Source organism: Trichosurus vulpecula (assembly GCF_011100635.1).
Source record: "Trichosurus vulpecula isolate mTriVul1 chromosome X unlocalized genomic scaffold, mTriVul1.pri SUPER_X_unloc_3, whole genome shotgun sequence".
NCBI classification, from domain to species: Eukaryota; Metazoa; Chordata; class Mammalia; order Diprotodontia; family Phalangeridae; genus Trichosurus; species Trichosurus vulpecula.
Genome location: NW_023494379.1, coordinates 232,511 through 252,393, shown reverse-complemented (window position 1 = coordinate 252,393; position 19,883 = coordinate 232,511). Strand labels below are relative to the sequence as shown.

The window sequence follows — 19,883 nt, the reverse complement described above, 5'->3', positions numbered from 1 at the left end:
TTTTGAGTTTGTGTTTTGATCTTGGTCAATGTTTATTTTTGCTTTTTGGTCATCTTGTTTGCCTGTTTCTGGCTTTTAAAGTTGAATGGATTATTCATTTGGTTTTGTTTGGTTTTCTGATCAAGAGCATCGTATATATTGAGCCTCTTTAAAATCTTAACAGAAAATTCTCTATTTTGGAATTGTTAGTCATGATTGGAACCTTTAGCTGAGCTGGAATCATGGGAACTGAGGATGTATTTCTTTCTCTTTGATGACTCTCTTGCTTTCAGATTTCATTATTAAATCAATCTTTCCCTGTGAAACAGAGCCTAGATATGGCATATGTTAACAGCCTTGACAGAAGCTTCCAAACTTTTAAAGAAAGAATATAATAATAGTCCTATAAATTATGAAACAGTAAAGAATATAATTAATATAAGAATAATAAAGAAATAATAGATAATATAATAATAAATAATATATGTATATGAGAGAGAGAATCTAGGTAAGAGACTCTCTACGTAGTGCTATAAGAAAGCTTATGGACTAGACTATGATTTCATTGGTATGGAGACCCGATGGGTTAGGAAACTCCTTCTACCAAAGCAGTTTGGTACCTTATAGTTTAAGAGAGTGATTTACCTAGAGGTCTGAGGCATTAAGTGACTTGGACAATGTCACACAGCCAGTATGAGTTCAAGTTAGGGCCCAAACCCAGATCATCCTGGTGTTGAGGCTGAAACTTGCTATTATGCAATGCTGCTCAGTGTAAGACATTAAAAAAGAAGAAAAATTACAAATGTAGTTCAATTGTGAGAGTTAATCAAAGAGGAATTCTGATATGCCTTATCCATTCACTTTCTTATTTTTAAAACAGGCCTTTTTAAAAGTAAATTCCTCCTGGTTGTTTCATCATATCATTACACATTCAAACTTTAACATTGATATTGATTATAACCTCTTGGTTTTGCTTATGCTAACTAATGCACTTTATGGGACCTTATCTTTTGCTATTTAAAAAATACACCTTTTCCCCCTCCAGAAGAGGATAGTGAAAACACTTATTCAAATGTGATGCTTTGGGCCATATTTTTATGCCACTAGTATTGTGTTATGTTAGAATGAAAGTGCTTAATGGATGTTAAGCATTATTTTTTGTTCTGATTTACTACTAGTGGAGTATTTTTTTGCTGATTGGTACTACTTTAAGATGAATTGCCCAATTAATTGCCCATCACTTCCAGGAACCAAGATGGTGGAGTAAGCACTAAACCACTGTAACTCTCCCATACTCATCTGCAAACAACCATAAAATAGCTCCCCAAAACAAATCCTGGAACAGCAGGAATAGAACTGGCAAAAAGACAGGGTGAAACAATCTTTGAGCCCAAAAAACTTGGAATATAACCAAGAAAGGTCCATCTCACTCAGGTGGATGGGAAGTACAACCCAGGATGAGAAGCATCCCAACAAGCCAGCAGCAAGCCCCACCTCAGCAAACCAGTGGAAGGTCCTGAGCCCCAGTGTGGAACAGAAAACAACAATGCCAGGACTCCCCATGTGCCTTAACATAGCCAGGGAACCCACAGACTCCATCTCAGAGTACCACCACACTCTTCAGTGTAGTCATTGGGAAACACAGAAACACCCTACTGGGCCTCAGCACGCACCAGGCAAGCCCCATCTCACCCCAACAGTGCAGCACCAGACATGAGGGTCCCCTCTTGGCCTTGGGGCCACATCAGTGATGTACCAGGCAAGGGCCAGCCCGGGCCTGCAGCCACTAGCACAAGAAGCCAGAGACAGTACCCCTTTTACCTTGGGAGCAAAGCTCAAATTAAAAAAAAAGGAACCCTCTCCAAAAAAAGCATGAGCAGAAAACAACAACAACAGCAACAACAAGAAGCCCTCAACATCATCTTCCAAGAGGTTGTCAAGGAGGACTGCCCTGATGTCTTGGAACCAGAAGGCAAAATGGGCATCGAACGAGTCCAGCAATCACCTCAGGAGGGAGATCCCAGAATGAAAACACCAAGGAACATTATAGCCAGATTTCAGAACTATCAGGTCAAGGGAAAAATACTCCAAGTGGCCAGAAAGAAACAATTCAAATATTGGGGAGTCACAGTCAGGATCACAAAGGACTTGTCAGCTGCAAAACGTTAAAGGAGCAAAGGTCATGGAATATGATATTCCAGAGGGCAAAGGAGCTGGGACTACAACCAAGAATCACTTACCCAACAAAAAATTAAGCATGATACATCAAGGGAAGGAATGAACGAAATAGAAGGATTTCAAGCCTTCATAAGGAGAGGACCAAAACTAAGCCAGAAATTGGATCTCCAATATCAAAACCTAAGAGAAGCATAAACAGGTAAAAAGAGAAAAGAAAATATAAGGGATTCAATAGAGTTGGACTGTTTGCATCCATATATGGGAAAATGATACTTTTAACTTTGTTTTCCTTTTTGAATTGGTTTTAATTGAAATTAAAGGTGAAAAATGCAGATTACATTTTTAAGTGTTATCATCATCAGTATGTTAAAACAGTAACATCTGAACAGTGAGGCATGTCATATTTATACACTTTCTAATTTTAATTGTCTAAGAGCAATGCATTATCGGATAGATATTTACACAATCATTTCAAGCCACAGTCAATAATAAATTCCATCCCCCAAAAGAGAACAACAAAAAAGACCCTCCCCCAACAATATATTTTCTCACACTGATAAGTCTCTTTCCCTTCCCTCGCATATTCTTGTAGACCCAGAGTCTTTTTAAGTTACTTAGGAACAATTTCTCAGTGGAGATCCTGGACCAGCCCCGCCCCCCCCACTTATCTCTTAGTTTCATATTAATTTTTACAACTTTGAAACCACATAAGCAGTGTGATCTCGCCATCACAATAAAGTCCTGAATGATTAGAACGACTTTCTGTTTCTCCAATACGAAGAGATGTAAACATCTCTAAAAATAAGCTGTGATGCATACCCAAAATACCAATAATAATAATAACAATAATAAAATTTCAGCTCTATAGAACAGTTGCTTCATATCACAATGACAATATTAAACACAAGTTAACTTACTGGGAAAGATTCTTACAGATATCAGTACAGAGGTACTAATTAGTTTTGATTTCTTTTATAGCTGCTTTATAAATAAGGATTTTTTTTTCCTTAAGTCCACTGGTGAAAGAGATTTTCCTGCCATCCAGGTTAGGATCTGTCTTGAGTACTGTGTGAGAAACCCACCCACCTTCAAATGCCCTGGTTTTCTGATTAATGTCTTGCTGTTAGTAAATGGAAACCATGACAAAGTTTATATCAGCAGACACATAGACATGCCTCAGCCTATAAATATTCCACAACAGAAAAGTGTCAAGAATCCATCCCAAGAGATACTCAAGGTTTCTTTGGGACATTGGAGAAGCGGGTAAGGAAGTAGCCTACCAACTGGCAACTCTCTTTCACAGCGAAAACTCCAGGTGCAAGACAACGCAGGTCTTACTGAAACTGGGACGTTGAGCCCTGGGGAGTGAATGAAGAGATGAGAAAATGGAGGCCACCCTGCTGCCTGACAAACTTGGAACTGGTTCCATCTGAACAGGTAACTTGTCTTCATGGTCAGTTGTGATTTTCTTATTGTAAAGGTGGCCGAGGATGAGTTTAAAAGCCCAGTTCCGTAGTGGTTCATAGAACGTCCTGCCTGGGATATAGATGCATCCTTGAACTTGATCCTTTAAAATGTCAGCTGGAGCTTCTTCATGTTCCTTTGGTGCATGTTGTGGTGATGCCCTAACTCATCTGAGCTGGCAAATTTTTTCTGACAACTGGGCCACCAGCAGCTGAAGGGATTTTCACTTGTTTTACCTGTATGAGTCCTGGTGTGAGTCTTCAGGTGGTCGGACTGGGAGAATATTTCTCTGACAGGTTTTACACCGGAATGGTTTTACACCTGTGTGTCTCCTTTGGTGTCTTTTGAGTTAGTTTGACTGAGAGAATCGCCGTTCACCCTGGTAGGGTTTCTCACCAGTATGCTTTCTGCTATGCATCTATAAGTGGGACAACTTAAAGTATCTCTTGTTGCAGCCTGGATACGTGCACATGAATGGGTGTTTCTCATTGGTCTCCATGGCTGACCTCACCCCAGGTACTCACTGGACATCTTGTATTCTTCTGAAGATTCCATGAGTGTGTATTCTATATTGGGCTCCACAGAGGATCAGAGTGGTATAGTTATCATTTTCATATCCTGTAGCATGGCCCTTCAGTGTGGCCCCTAGGTTTTTCTGGTTCCAACTCATGCATTCTAGCTGCAAGGTCATTTGGCACAGATTGACACTGTTGTAATTAGTCTGGAGTAGCAGGGCTTACCTCCCAGTGCAGCTGTTGGTGGGCATGTGGCATCCATAGACTGAGGAGGCACAGAGTATTGCTGCTTGCATAAAGAGCCCTGCTGACCAATGGGACACTCGTGTTTGAAGGAGTAATTGGGAAACTGTGCTGCATGGTGCGAGAGTATGTGTCCATAGCTGGGTGTTCAGTAAAAAGTGACAGTGCTGTATCCCTGGTTATGGATGGTTGGCTGGCTCTCTAGGCTGCTGGGCAGGTAGGGAGCTGTGGGAAACATCCTGGCCTAACTCGAGGGCAGTTGGCTGGGTGGGGGCTGACTGAAGGGGCCACAGCAACAGGCTCCAGCTGTACCAGTGAATTGGCCAGAGAAGTGGACTGTGAAGGCACGCAGGCACTGCTCATTGTGGGGCTCTGCACTGATGAAGGAGTGAGGTGGCCAATACTTTTAACTCTTAAAAATTGTATCACTGGTAGTACAAATAGAAGGAATATACATAAAAAGAAGATAAGGGTATAGGGTGAATTTGAGGGAAGGACATAAAAAAAAATTAAGGGATGAGACAGAAGAGTTGAAGTTAAAAAAAAGCAGAGGTAGCAATCATGATCTCAAAGTAAAAGCAAAAATATACCTAGTTAAAAGAAATGGAGGAGACTTCATCCTGTTAGACAGTACCATGGACAATGAATCAAATTGGATGAGCGAGGAATTGTCTACCTGTCAGATTGATGGGGAAGGGAAGAATTCATGACCAAACAAGAGATGGCGAGCATTATGAAATGTAGAGTGGATAGTTTTGATAATGTCGAGTTGAAAAGCTTTTGTACGAACAAAACCAATGCAACTAAGATTAGAAGGAAAGCAGAAGGTTGGGAAACAATCCTTACAGCAAGTGTCTCTGACAAAGTCCTCATTTCTTAGATATATAGAGAACAGAGTCAAATTTATGAGAATACAAGCCATTTCTCAATTGATACGTGGCCAAAAGATATGAACAGGCAGTTTTCAGATGAAGAAATCAATGCTATCTATAGGCATATGAAATGCTCTAAATCACTTTTGATTAGAGAAACAAAAATTAAAAGAACTCTGAGGAGCTACCTCATACCAATCGGATTGGCTAATATGACAAAAAAGGAAAATGATAAATGTTGGAGAAGATGTGGGAAAATTGGGACACTAATGCACTATTGTTTGAGTTGTGAACTGATCCAACCACTCTGGAGAGCAATTTGGAACTATGCCCAAAGGGCAACCCAACTGTGCATACCCTTTGTTGCAGCAATAGCACTACTAGGTCTGTATCCAAAGGGATCAGAAAAAAGGGAAAAGGACCTACATGTGCAAAAATATTTGTAGCAGCCCTTTTTACGGTGGCAAAAGATTGGAAATTGAGGAGATGCCCATCAATTTGGGAATGGCTGAACAAGCTGTGGTGTATGAATGTAATGGAATGCTATTTTTACGATAAGAAGTGGTGAACAAAGTAAAATCAGCAGAAACAGGAAAACATTATACAAAGTATCAGCAACACTGTGTGATGGTCAACTATGAATAACACAGCTTTTCTCAACAACAAAGTGATCTGACACAAGTACAGAGAATCCATGAAGGAAAAGGCTATCCACATCCAGATAAAGAACTGATGGACTCAGAATGGAGATCAAAGTTTATTTTTTCACTTACTTTATTCTTTCTCGTGGTTTTGTTTCTTTTTCATCTGTTTTTTCCTTCTACAACTGTGATGAGTATGGAGACATATTTTGCATGATAGAACACATATAAACAATGTCAAACTGCCTACTATTTTCAGAGACGGGGAAGGGAGGGAGGGAGAAAAATTTTGAACCCAAAATCTTATAAAAATGAATGTTAAAAGATTTCTTAATATGTAATTAGGGAAAAAATAAAATGCTATTTAAATTTTAAAAAGATTAATTGCCTTTCACATTGGTGGTATAGATTCCATATCTGATGGCAATACAATTTTATGAAATTAAGGCCTATAACCATAGAGCCCCCTAAGTTTTTCTAGACAGAATACCTCAAATATTTTTCAAATAAAAGATCTCCTCTGCACCTCACCTAATGTCTTTTCCCTTTTCCTTATTTATCTACAATAGCAATTAAAGACTTGTTATGTTGCATTCTGCCACATAAGCAAGGATTACACACAGCTATGTTCAAGTCCAAATGAGGTTCTTACACTGAATGAAAAAGACACAAATTAGAAGATGAAACTGAAGCTGTGTTGGTGACTCCAACTATGCTAGGATGAAAATGAGTAAAGGGAAATGGTGTGACAAAAGTCTGCCCTGCTTATCTTCTTAGTATTCTAACTTTGATCAGCTTGTCTCACTGTTTGCTTAAACCTGGCTTAAGAAAGTTCTTAATTTGCTATGGAACCCAAAGAGGCAAATAGATGGCACAAAGACTGTTGGTGCCAGGAAGGAAATCTAAAACCATCTAGGTAAGTTTTCAGAGTCAGGAAATAGGTCCTAGTATTCTTTGTTTGATTCTTGTCTAGTTCAAATTGTGCCTAGAGAAGAATCAATGAAGCAAACCACATGCATTTATTAAGTGCCCACTGTGTTTAAGGCACTTTACTGGACTCTGGAGACATGAATTCAAAGAATAAAATAATGCTTGGTCTGAAAGAGCTTGTGTTCTAATAGAGGAGAAAGTAAGTCCCTATATTAGTACATACAGAACAAATAAGAGAATAAAACAAAGTAGCTGGCCATACAAGGTCATTTGGGAAGGAAGACATCATCAGTTGACCATCAATCAAGGACACTTTTATAACATCCCCATGAAAGACATAGATGGAAAAAGGTAATAGTCTGAGAGGAATTTTAGTATTCTGGATCAAGGAGATCCAATGACAAGTGATCATGTGATAAAAGATATAAAACTATCCATAAGCGTGACTGAGATTCAGTAAAGTACAGATCCTGGGAGGTAGATGAACTGGGAGGCCTGAGCATGTGAGGGGAATGGAACGTGTATTGAAGTCCCCAAGGTTAAGAGCAGGGTTGGGGGAACATTAAGACTCTGATGCAGTTGTTGGACTGCTTTTCTTTTCCTTTTTAATTAATGAATTTATTTTTAGTTTACAACATTCAGTTTCACAAGCTTTTGAGTTCCAAATTTTCTCCCCCTCCCTAAGATGGCATGCAATCCAGCATAAGCTATACATATACATTCATATCAAACACATTTCCACTCTAGTCATGCTGCAAAGAAGAATTATAACCAATGGAATGAAACATGAGAAAGAAGAAACAAAACAAAAAAAAAAAGAGAGAAAGAGCAAATAGTTTGCCTCAATCTACATTTAGATTCCATAATTCTTTCTCTGAATGTGGATAGCTTTTCCAACATGAGTCTTTTGGAGTTGTTTTAGAACCTTGCATTGCTGAGAGGAGCCAAGTCTATCAATGTTAGTCATCACAGATGCAGTGTGTCTGTAATTGCGTACAATGTTCTCCTTGTTCTGCTCCCTTAACTCACCATCAGTTCATATAAGTCTTTCCAGGTTATTATGAAGTCCATCTGCTCCTCATTTCTTATAGCACAATAGTATTCCTTTACATTCATATACCAAAACTTGTTCAGCCATTCCCCAACTGATGGGCATCCCCTCAACTTCCAATTTTTTGCCACCACAAAAAGAGCTGCTATAAATATTTCTGTACATGTGGGTCCTTTTCCCATTTGTATGACCTCTTTGGGATACAGCCCTAGAAGTGGTATTGCTGGGTCAAAGGGCATGCACATTTTTATAGGTCTTTCAGCATAGTTCCAAATTGCTCTCTAGAATGATTGGATCAGTTCACAACTCCACCAACAATGCATTAGTGTTCCAATTTTCCACATCTTCTCCAGCTTTTATCATTTTCCTGTTTTGCAACGTTAGCCAATCTCAGAGATGTAATATGGTACCTCAGAGATGTTTTGATTTGCATTTCTGTAGTCGATAGTGATTTAGAGCATTTTTATATATACTGAATTGTATTCTTATAAATTTGACTCAGTTGTCTATATATTTTAGAGATGAGGCCTTTATCAGAGACACTGGTTGTAAAAATTCTTTCCCAGTTTTCTGCTTCACTCCTAGTCTTGGTTGCATTGGCTTTGTTTTTACAAAAACTTTTCAATTTGATGTGATCAAAATTATACATTTTGCATTTCTTAATGTTCTCTATCTCTTGTTTGGTCATAAATTCTTCCTTTCTCCATAAATCTGACAGGTAAACTATTCTTTGCTCTTCGAGATTGCTTATAGTGTCAGCCTTTATATTTAAATCATGAAACCATTTTGACTTTATTTTGGTATACAGTGTAAGATATTGGTCTATGCCCAGTTTCTGCCATACTATTTCCCAGTTTTCCCAGCAATTTTTGTCAAATAGCTAGTTGAAAGACTCCCAGAAGCTGGAGTCTTTGGGTTTATCAAACATTAGATTACTGTAGTCATTTTGACTACTGTATCTTGTGTACCTGACCTATTCCACTGATCCACCCTCTATTTCTTAGTCAGTACCAAGTAGTTTTGATAATTGCTGCTTTATAATACAGTTTAAGATCTGGGATGGCTAGGCCACCTTCCCTAGCATTTCTTTTCATTAATTCCCTTGATATTCTGGACCTCTTGTTCTTCCAGATGAATTTTGTTATTATTCTTTCTAGCTTTATCAAATAATTTTGGTAGTTAGATTGGTATGGCACTAAATAAGTAAATTAATTTAGGTAAAATTGTCATTTTTATTGTATTAATTCAGCCTAACTACAAGCAACTGACGTTTTTCCATTTATTTAGATCTGAATTTATTTGTGTGACAAGTGTTTTGTTATTGTGTTCATATAGTTCCTGGGTTTGTTTTGGCAGGTAGACACCCAGATATTTTATAATGTCTACGATAACTTTAAATAGAGTTTCTCTTTCTATCTCTTGCTTTGTTAGCAATATATAAGACTGCCGAGGATGTATGTGGGTTTATTTTATATCCTGCAACTTTGCTAAAGCTATTTATTATTTCAAGTAGTTTTTTTTACTTGATTCTCTAGGATTCTTAAAGTATATTATCATATCATCTGCAAAGACTGGTAACTTAATTTCTGATTTGCCTATTCTAATTCCTTCCATTTCTTTTTCTTCTCTTATTGCTAAAGCTAACATTTCCAGTGCCAAACTGAATACCAGGGGTGATAATGGACACCCTTGTTTCACTCCTGATCTTATTGGAAATGCTTCTACCTTATCCCCACTACATATAATACTTGCTGATGGTTTTAAGTAGATGCTACTTATCATTTTAAGGAAGACTCCATTTATTCCTATTATTTCTATTGTTTTTTAATAGGAATGGGTGTTGTATTTTGTCAAAAGCTTTTTCTGCATCTATTGAGATAATCATATGGTTTCTGTTAGTATTGTTGTTGATATGATCAATTATGCTGATAGTTTTCCTAATATTGAACCAGCCTTGCATTCCTGGTATAAATCCTACCTGATCAAAATGTATTATTCTTGTGATAAGTTGCTGTAATCTTTTTGTTAATATTATATTTAAAATTTTTGTATCTATGTTCATTAGGGAAATTGGTCTATAATCTTCTTTTTCTGTTTTGACTCTTGCTGGTTTAGATATCAGTACCATATTTATGTCATAAAAAGAATTTGGTAGGACTCCTTCTCTGCCTATTTTCCCCAATAGTCTATATAATATTGGAATTAATTGTTCCTTAAATGTTTGATAGTATTTGCTTGTAAATCTGTGTGGCCCTGCAGATATTTTCCTAGGGAGCTTATTGATTGCTTGTTCAATTTATTTTTGTGAGATGGGATTATTTAAATGTTTTATTTCCTTTTCTGTTAATATGCGCAATTTAGGAGCCAAGATGGTAGAGCGAAAGCAGGGACTTGCTTGAGCTCTCTCCTAAGCCCCACCTATAAAAATGACTCTAAACAAATTCTAGAGCTACAGAACCCACAAGGTGACGAAGTGGAGCAAATCTACAGCCCAGGACTACCTGGAGAGTTGACCGGAGGGGGCCAGTCACACTGGGCTGGGAGTGGAGCTCAGTCTTCGTGGGCTGTGCCAGCACAGACATGGAAGAGCGGGCCTCCAGGGATGCAATCACTGACAGCTGTGGCAGTTTCTTAACCCATAAAAAAAAGACAGGATAGAAGGTCAGTAGGAAAACTCTGTCAGATCTGGGTAAGAGAGTAGCATGGTCTGGCCCTTGCCCCTGGGGAAACATCAGCGGGAGAAGCAGTAGCAGCTGCTTCTGGAGCTCCAGGCCCACAGATGGTGGAGGAATCAAGTGGCTGATCATAGGGAGATTGCAGGGATCACTTTCCTGGCACTGAGGCAGGATGCTCTTGCTTTGCCCTGCTTCTATCTAGGTCATAGTCCTGGGTGATGGTCTTGGGTAATCAAAATGCATGCCATCTTGCAATGGTGGAAAGAGCAGAGATGGGGAAAAAATTGGAACTCAAAATGTTGTAGAAATGAATGTTGAAAACTTTAATGAGTAAATTTATTAAAAATCTGGGCAATTTATATTTTTGTAAATATTCATCCATTTCACTAAGATAGTCAAATTTATGGGCATACAATTGAGCAAAATAGTTCCTAATTATTGTTTTAATTTCCTCTTCATTAGTTGTGAATTTACCCTTTTCATTTTTGATTCTGATAATTTGGTTTTCTTCTTTCTTTTATTTAATCAAATTAACAAAAGGTTTATCTATTTTATTTTTTTTTCATGAAACCAGCTCTTAGTTTTATTTATTAGTTCAATAGTTTTCTTAATTTTAATTTTATTAATCTCTCCTTTGGTTTTCAGATTTTCTAATTTGGTATTTAATTGAGGCTTTTTAATTTGTTTTTTTTCTAGCTTTTTTAGTTGTATGCCCAATTCATAGATCTCCTCTTTCTCTGTTATATTCATGTAAACATTTACAGATATAAAACTTCCCTTAAGAACTGCTTTTGCTGTATCCCATATGTTTTGGTACATTGTCTAATCATTGTCTTGGATGAAGTTATTGATTGTTTCTATGATTTGTTCTTTAACCCACTCATTCTTTAGGATTAGATTATTTAGTTTCCAATTGATTTTTAGTCTATCTTTCCATGGCTCTTGATTACATGTAATTTTTATTGCATCATGATCTGAAAAGGATGTATTTAATATTTCTGCCTTTCTGCCTTGGATTGTGGGGTTCGTATGCCCTAGTCCATGGTCAATTTTTGTGTAGGTGCCATGTACCGCCAAGAAAAAGGTACATCTCTTTCTATCCCCATTCAATTTTCTCCATATTTTCTTTCTACCATATCTTACTTTTCTAAAAATTCTATTCAGCTCCTTAAGTTTTTTCTTGTTTATTTTGTGGTTAGATTTATCTAACTCAGAGAGAGGGAGGTTGAGGTCCCACACTAGTATAGTTTTGCTGTCAGTCTCTTCCTGTAACTCTCTTAACTTCTCTATGAATTTGTTTGTGATACTACTTCATGCATATATGCTTAGTAATGATATTGCTTCATTGTCTATGATGCCTTTTAGCAGAATATAGTTTCTTTCCTTATCTCTTTTAATTCGATCTATTTTTGCTTTTGCTTTGTCTGAGATCAGGATTTCTACCCCTTTTTTATTTCAGCTGAAGCATAATATATTCTACTCCAGCCTTTTACCTTTACCCTGTGTGTATCCCTGTGTTTCAAATGTATTTCTTGTAAATAGCAGGATTATGATTTTTAATCCATTCTGCTATCTGCTTCCGTTTTATGGGAGAGTTCATCCCATTCACTTTCACAGTTATGATTACTATTTGTGACTTTATCTCCATCCTGTCTCTCTGCCCATTTATGCTTTTCTTTCTCCTTTCTCCCTTTACTTCTACACTAGAATTTTGCTTTTGACTGCCACCTCCTTCAATCTGCTCTCCCTTCTATCTGTCCCCCTCCCTTTTCTTTCCCTTTTCCCTTACTACTTCTTCCCTCCCATTCTTTCCCTCTCTCCCTTTTCTTTCCCCTTCCCCCTGCCCCAAACTGCCTTTAGGGCAAGTTAGATTTCTATACCTGAGTATGTTATTCCCTCCTTTAGCCAAATCTGATCAGAGTAAAGTTCAAACAACGCTCATCACCCTCCCTTCTTTCCCTCTACTGTAATATGTCTTTCTGCCTCTTAATGTGATGTAATTTACCCTTTTTTGCCTCCTCCTTTTCTCTTCTCCCATTACAATCTTTTTTCAGCATTTAATTAGATTTTTTATCAACACCTCAAGAGCAACTTAAACCCATTCCCTCTGTCTATATATTTCCCTTCTATATGATGAAATAACGATTCAGTTCTCAAGAGCTGTATCATCTTCCCATGTAGGTATGTAATCAGTTTGAACTTATTGAATAACATGTTTTTCCCCCTTTCCTGTTAACCTTTTTATGAGTCTTTTATTTGAAGATCAAATTTTCTATTGCTCTCAGGTCTTTTTTATTTCATTGAATATCTATCTTCTCTCCTGAAAGATTATGCTCAATTTCACTTGGTCGTTGATCCTTGGTTGTAATCCAAGCTCTTTTGCCTTATGGAATATCACATTCCAAGGCCTCCAATATTTTAATGGAGAATCTGCAAGGTCCTGCATTAATCCTGACTGTGGTTCCATGATATTTGATTTTTTTTCTTTCTGGCTACTTGCAGTATTTTCTCCTTAATCTGATAGTTCTGGAATTTGGCCACAATAATTCCTTGGCATTTTCAATTTGGGATCTCTTTCAGGAGGTGATCAGTGGATTCTTTTGATGACTATTTTACTCTCTGGTTCTAGGACCCCAGGGCAGTTTCCTTGTTGATTTCTTGAAAGATGCTGTCCAGGCTCTTTTTTTCATCATGGTTCTCAGGTAGAGCAATAATTCTTAACTTGTCTCTCCTGGATCTATTTTCCAGGTCAGTTGTTTTTCCAATGAGGAATTTTATGTTTTCTTCTATTTTTTCATTCTTTCAATTTTTGACTGATTCTTGATATCTCATAGAGTCATTAGCTTCCAGCTGCCCAATTCTAATTTTTAACAAATTGTTTGCTTTTGTACCTCCTTTTCCATTTGGCCAATTCTACCTTTTAAGGAGTTGTTCTCTTCAGTGTACTTTTTTCCCCTTTTGTCAATTGTATTTTTAAATTTTTCCTCTACCTCTCTTATTTAACTTTTAAAATCCTTCTTGAGCTCTTCCAAGAAGGCTTTTTGGGCTTGAAACCAGCTCATATTCCCCTTTGAGGTTTCAGATGTGTGTATGTTGACCATGTTGTCCTCTCCTGAATTTATCTTTTGATCTTCCTTGCCACCAAGATATTTCTCTATGGCCATTGTTTTCTTTTAATTTTTCTTGTTCACGTTTTTTGCTTTTTTCTGGCTTTTAATCTTTGCTTCTGGGGCCCAGGGGTCACTGTTGCAAACTTCTTGTGCTGGGGGCTAGGGGCCTGCTTATTGGCTTTCTGTGCTGGGGCCTCAGGTGCCTATAGTTGGATGTTGTAGTGCTCTGGTACTTTACCTGGTGCTAAGCTGGAGGTAGTATGTGCCTGGTGTTGGCACTTGCCTGCTCTTCCACCCTGGGGCTCAGGCTCTCCTGCTGGTCTGCTGAGGGGGGATTGCTGCTAGCTTGCTAGGATGCCTCCTGTCCTGCACTGGTCCCCTTCAGCCACAGCACAAGGGAGCTTTCCTATTAATTCCCTAGCCTTCTGAGCTAGAACTAAAAGACTGCCATCTTTCTGCTAGCTCCACCATTCCAGGATTTTTTCTGGTAAAATATTTTCTGGGTTTTTCAAGGTCATCAAAGGGAGAGTGAGAGCAACTCTCTGTTCACTCCACTATCTTGGCTCCTGGAAGTTTAAATCTGGACTCCTTTTCTTAAGAAAGGAGAATGTCACAGGATCTTGTTAGGGTGATATCAGTGAACTTCAAAGAGACAGAGGTTTAGAGGAATAGAGATAATCACAGATGGGGGATCTGGATGGGGCAATAAGAAACAAAGTGTATGGCTGCTCTTCCTCCTTCTAGCCCAGTGTGTTAGGACTGAGACACAATGTCTTCTTAGGCGAGCCAAGTTTCCATGAATGCAAGAAAATTGAAGGACTATGAATGGACAAGGTCTACACATTTCTTTGTGGTTGTAGTTCAGTCATGTCTAACTCTTTGTGACCCCATTTGTTTTTGTTTTTGTTTTCTTGGCAAAACTATTGGAGTGCTTTGCCATTTCCTTCTCCAGCTCATTTTACAGATGAGGAACTGAAGCAAACAGGGTAAAGTGGCTGGATCAAGCTTATACAGCTAGTAAGTATCTGAGGCCAGATGCATCTCCCTGACTTTCGGCCTGCCCCTGTATCTACTTCACTACCTAGCTGCCCCCAGGAATTTCTAGAGGACACTATAGAAAGAGACAGCAGAGTTGTATAAGGAATTGTTTGCTGTTTGTCCTTCATTCTTAAAGAGGACCATGACATCAGGGAAGTGATGCCATGACATGCAAGTGAATTGGATTTAAGTGAGGGAGAGCTGTGCCAAGTCACCAGCCTCACTTTCTCCTCTGGAGCCATCTTGGTCCAGGGGCCAGATATGGATCAGGACAGCTGGAGATAGCCCAGGATGTCATGGGAGACCTTGGCCTTTTCAAGCTAAGGTCTTTAATAGGAGAGTAATGTGGTATTTTTTTCCTTTATTCTAATCTTCTTGTATAAAATTACTAATATGGAAATGTTTTACATAATTGCACATGTATATGTATATCCTATATCTGATTGCTTACCATCTCCGGGGTGGAGGGATAGAATTTGGAACTAGAAACTTTAAATAAAAATGTTTAAATTTTTTTAAAGGCAAAAGGAGACTGGAGCTTAATCCATAAATTTAATCTGAGGTTTGTTAGATCCTTTAGGTCCTTATGTCTCCTCCACTTTCATTCTATGGAAGGGAGAAATGTGAAGTGATGCAGGTCAATTCTGCCCAAGTCAAGTAGAGAGATTGGTGTTTTTATGCAGCAAATTCTTCCCATCTCATGTTTTCTCTGAATCTATGTACATTCATGAAAGGACAGATATTAAATGTGGGTAAACTTTGAGCCCACAATTTTCAAAAGTCATAAAATAAGTAACATCGATCTTACAGCACTGAATAAAAAGTCACTGACCATCCAGACGTCTTATCAGAGATAAAAGAGATTATAACTCTACTTCCAAAGAGCTAATTAAGTGGTAATAAAAATAATAGAGATCCAAAATGCATAAGTTTAGAAACATCATCCCTGTGTTATACATGGTCATTTCTTCTGTGTATAATTGTAATTAGCTTTACCTTTACTGTTAGCAGAGCATGGTAACTTTATTAAGGAATCAGCTGACACCTCCTCCAAAGGCCAGTTCCTGCTTTCCTTAGCAAGTGAACTTTAATTTCTAAGCTGCCTGTCAGATATCATCACAAATCTAAGTTTTTTTCAGCAATGCTTATATTTCAACATTTATTATTTTAATGAGTTTATTTATTATTATTTTATGAGTCATTGTTCTTCATTTGTTCAGTCATGTCTGATGATTTGTAAATGCATGGACCATAGCATGCTAGGCCTTTCCATCCTCCACTATCTCCTAAAATCTATCTAAACTCATATTCATTGCTTCCATGACATTATCCATCTCATCCTCTTCCATTCCTTTCTCCTTTCCTACCATCAGGGTCTTTTCCCATGAATCATATCTTCTCATTATGTGGCCAAAGTATTTAAGCTTCAGCTTCAGTATTTGACTTTCCAGTGAATAGCTCAAATTAAAATTTCTTTAAGTATTGACTGATGTGACCTCCTTGCTGTCCAAGAGACTTTCAAAAGTCTCTTGAAAGTCTTGATTCTGTGGTGGTCTCAGCTTTCCTTATAGTCCAGCTGCCACAGCCATACATTACTACTGGAAAAACCATAGCTTTGACTATATGAACCTTTGCTGGCAAGGTGATATCTTTGCTTTTTAGTCTGCTGTCTAGATTTCCAAGGAGTGAGTATCTTTAATTTATGGCTGCAGTCACTGTCTGCAGTGATCTTTGAGCCTAATAATATAAAATCTGACACTGCTTCCATTTCTTTTCCCTGTTTGCCAGGAAGTGATGGGACCATTTGCCTAGATTTTTTTATGTTAAGCTTGGAGCCAGCTTGATAACACTCTCCCCCTTCACCCTCATCAAGAGGTTTCTTTATTATTCACTTTCCATTATCAGAATGGTATTTTCTGCTTGTTCTCCCAGCAATCTTAATCCCAGCTTTGATTCATCCAGTCTGGAATTTCCCATGATGTATTATGCATGTAAGTTAAATAAATAAGGTAACAATATACAGCCTTGTCTTAAACCAATCAGTTGTTTGATGTTTGGTCCCGAATGTTGCTTCTTGACCCACACACAGGTTCTTCAGGAGACAAGTAAGATGATCTGGTACTCTCATTTTTTTGAGGACTTGTATATTTTGTTGTGATCCACACAGGCTTTAGTGTAGTCAATGAAGCACAAATAGGTGTTTTTCTGCAACTCCCTTGCTTTCTCCATAATCCAGCCAATGTTGGCAGTTTGGTCTCTAGTTCTTTTGCCTCTTTGAAAATCAGTTTGCTCTTCTGGTAATTCTCGATTCACATATTGCTGAAGCCTAGCTTGCAGAATCTTATGCATGACCTTGCTGGTGTGCAAAATGAGCACAATTATTCAGTAACTTGAACATTCTTTGACATTATCTTTCTTTAGGATTGGGATGTAAACTAATCTTTTCCAACCCAGTGGTCACTGTTGAGTTTTCCAAATTTGCTGGCGTATTTAGTGCAGCACTTTAATAGCATCATCTTTTGGGGTTTTAAATAGATCAGCCAGAATACTATCACCTCTAGTAGGCTTATTGTTATCTATCCTTCCTAAGGCCCACTTGACCTCATTTTCCAATACGTATGCCTATAGATCAGTAACCATCATGGTTATCAGTAATGTTAAGATCTTTCTTATATAGTTCTGTTTCAACAATCCAGCTAGCAGCTGTTGTGGGGGTGAAAGACCAACACAACCAGCACCCAGAAAGCTGCCAACACACTGCAAAAGCGCAGGTTCTTTTGATCTGCCTTAATAAGAAAAGCAAGGTTAAGGGGTTGACAAGCTTACTTTAATTCAGCATACAAATATCATTCACTTAGTTCAGGGGAAAAAACCCAGCACCCTGAACTTCAGAGCAAAATACAAAGTACAAACATTGACAGACAGACCTTGTCTGATTCAAATCCCAATACATAGTTACCAGAGTTTAACAAAGCCCCAACATACGGGTTACAAGCTGGAGGGCCCTTTGCTACAGCTGCCCGGAGTCTCTGCATCAGCACACAAGCATGAGTGAGAGCCCTAAACAAATTACAAACATCAACAGACAGACCAAATACAGATTCATAGTTACCAACATCTAGATTCAGCCCGGGAGCTCATAATGAGGGCTGGCCCAGAGTCACTCCAGCCACCACTGCTGCGGGTAAGAGCTCCAAAGAAGAGGAAACCAACCCCTGGTTTTATATCTTTTTCAGGGTCAGGGGTGAGTCACACATGCTACTCACCCATGTGAACTAAAATTGTCACAAAGAGGTGACTTAAACCCACGTGGTCTAAGAGCCCCTGATGTCCCAAACCTATCACTCAAACTCATGTGTAAACTAGGCCCTCCCTTAGTTAGCCCCACCTGGGGCCCCACCTTGGTTACCAAGTCACACCCACATAGGTTTTACACCTAATAGGGGTTTGGGCATGGGGCTTAGTACCTAGTAAGGCTCAATGAAATACACTGAATTACTTAAAGGAAACAAAAACCAACTAAGTGCTAAGAACCCATTTTGCTTACCAACACAAGTTCTCCCATATATTCTTGTCACCTCTTCTTAATCTCTTCTACTTCTGTTAAGTCCCTACCATTTTTGTCTTTTATCATTCCCATTTTTGCATGAAATTTTCCTTTGACATCTCTATTTTTCTTGAAGAGATCTATTTTCTTTTTCATTCAATTGTTTTCTTCTATTTCTTTGCATTGCTCATTTAAGAAAACCTTCTTACCTCTCTTTGCTGTTCTCAGGAATTGTGCATTCAGTTGGGTATATCTTTCCCTTTTTCTTTTCTCAGCTATTTGTAAAGCCTCATCTGACAGCCATTTTGCTTTCTTGCTCTTCTTTTTCTTTGGGATTTTTTTTGTTGCAGCCCCCTGTATAATATTGCAAAACTGTGCCCACAGTTCTTCAAGCATTTTACCTACCAGATCTGATCCCTTAAATCTATTTATCACTTCCATTTCATATTCATAAGGGATGTTATTTAGGGCATACCCATACCGTCTGATGGTTTTCCCTACCATCTTCAATTTAAGTCTGAATTTTTCAATAAGTTCATGATCTAAGCCACAGACAACTCCAGGTCTTGTTTTAACTGATTACATAGAGATTTTCCACCTTTGCCCTGCAAAATATATAATCAATCTGATTTCTGTATTGACCACCTGGTAATGTCTATGTGTAGAGTCACCTTTTGGGTTGTGAAAAAGAATATTTGCTATAACCAGTGTGTTACCTTGACAAAATTCCATTAGCCTCTGCTCTGCTTTATTTTGTACTGCAAGGCCAAACTTGCCTGTGACTCCAATTGTCTCTTGATTTCCTACCTTGGCATTCCAATCCCCTATGATGAATATGACATCTTTTTTATGTTATTTCTAGAAGGTGTTTTAGGTCTTCATAGAACTGATCAACTTGGGCCTCTTCGGCATCAGTGGTTGGATCACAGACTTATATTACTGTGATGTTGAATGGTTTTCCTTGGATTCAAACACATATCATTCTGTCATTTCTGAGGTTATACCCCAGTACTGCTTTTTTCATCATTTTATTGACTTATGAGGCTACTCCATTTCTTCTAAGGTATTCTTGCCCACAGTAATATATTTAATCATCACTTAAATTAAATTCACCCCTTCCCATCCATTTAAGTTCACTGACATCCAAGATGTCAGTGTTTAATCTTTCTATCACCTGCTTGACCACATCCAGCTTACTATAGTTCACAGATCTTGCATTCTGGGTTCCTATGCAATACTGATCTTTATAGCATTGGACTTTCCTTTCATCATCAGATGTCTTTGCAGCTGTCTTTCCTTTCACCTGTGTCCCAGCCACTTCATTCTTTTCTGGAGCTACTTGTAGTCGTCCTCTGCTCTTCCCCAGTAATGTGTTGGTGCTCATCTTCCAGTGTCATATCTTTTATCATTGTAATACTGTCCATGGTATTTTCTCAGCAAAGATACTGGTTTCTCATTTACTTCTCCAGTGAGTTGCCTTTTGTCACAACTCTTCACTATGACCTGTCTGTTTTGGGTGGCACTACACAGCATGGTTTCATTGAGCTACACAAGCCTCTCCACAATGACAAGGATCCAGGAGGGGTTTATGCACTTAACATCCCTTTATGTTGTTAAAAGATCAATCTTTAATTCATCAT

At 38.3% G+C, this 19,883-nt stretch overlaps 1 pseudogene; it reads right to left on the bottom strand.

The window, feature by feature from the left end:
* Positions 1-3,726: 3,726 nt before the first annotated feature.
* Positions 3,727-19,627, bottom strand: LOC118833183 (annotated as a pseudogene).
* Positions 19,628-19,883: the final 256 nt, after the last annotated feature.